The 549-nt window shown below is 59.0% G+C and overlaps 1 protein-coding gene across 1 annotated transcript in view; it reads right to left on the bottom strand.

Moving 5' to 3' along the window:
• Positions 1–549, bottom strand: part of EPB41L3 (erythrocyte membrane protein band 4.1-like 3) — a 225,299-nt gene that overhangs the window by 224,120 nt on the left and 630 nt on the right. The gene's annotated exons all lie outside the window — the stretch shown is intronic.

Genomic DNA, 549 nt, shown 5'->3' with positions numbered 1-549 from the left:
ACACACACACACACACACACACACACACACACACACACACACACACTCTGCTGCCAGGACCACCTGCACTCCCCACCCCCCACGCCGCGAGCGGGACGCGGAGGTCAGAGAGCCACTGTTCACTTTAAGATCGCAGCTGAAACGCCCAGACGGAGGGAGAGGCGCTCCTCTTCCCAAGGCTCCCACATCCTAGGAGGCCTCCCAGTTTCCCCGAGCGAGCAACGTTCGGCTTCGGAGACTCCGCTCATTGGACACGGGGTGCAAACTGCAGTGGGGCGAGGCTGGCTAGAGGAGCACTAGACAGCGAGCCCGCGCTCCCCTCCGTTCTCAGCCAGAGAACCAGGCAGCACCGCTGCCTCCAGTGCAGGACTAGGCGGCCGGGTGGGCGCCGGACTCTCTGTCCCAGGAAGTCCGAGGGACGCCCTGCCCCAGAGGCTGTGCGTGTGAACTGGGCAGGTGTTTTCTGACAGATTCAGAAGTAGGTAGCATTGCTCTGAATGTACTATTTCAAATGCACTAACTTTGTTTTTATTGTAGTTTTTAATTGGA

Source organism: Myotis davidii, unplaced genomic scaffold (genome assembly GCF_000327345.1).
Source record: "Myotis davidii unplaced genomic scaffold, ASM32734v1 scaffold96, whole genome shotgun sequence".
NCBI classification, from domain to species: Eukaryota; Metazoa; Chordata; class Mammalia; order Chiroptera; family Vespertilionidae; genus Myotis; species Myotis davidii.
Note: the sequence above shows the minus strand (reverse complement) of the source record. Positions and strands in the feature narration are given on the sequence as shown.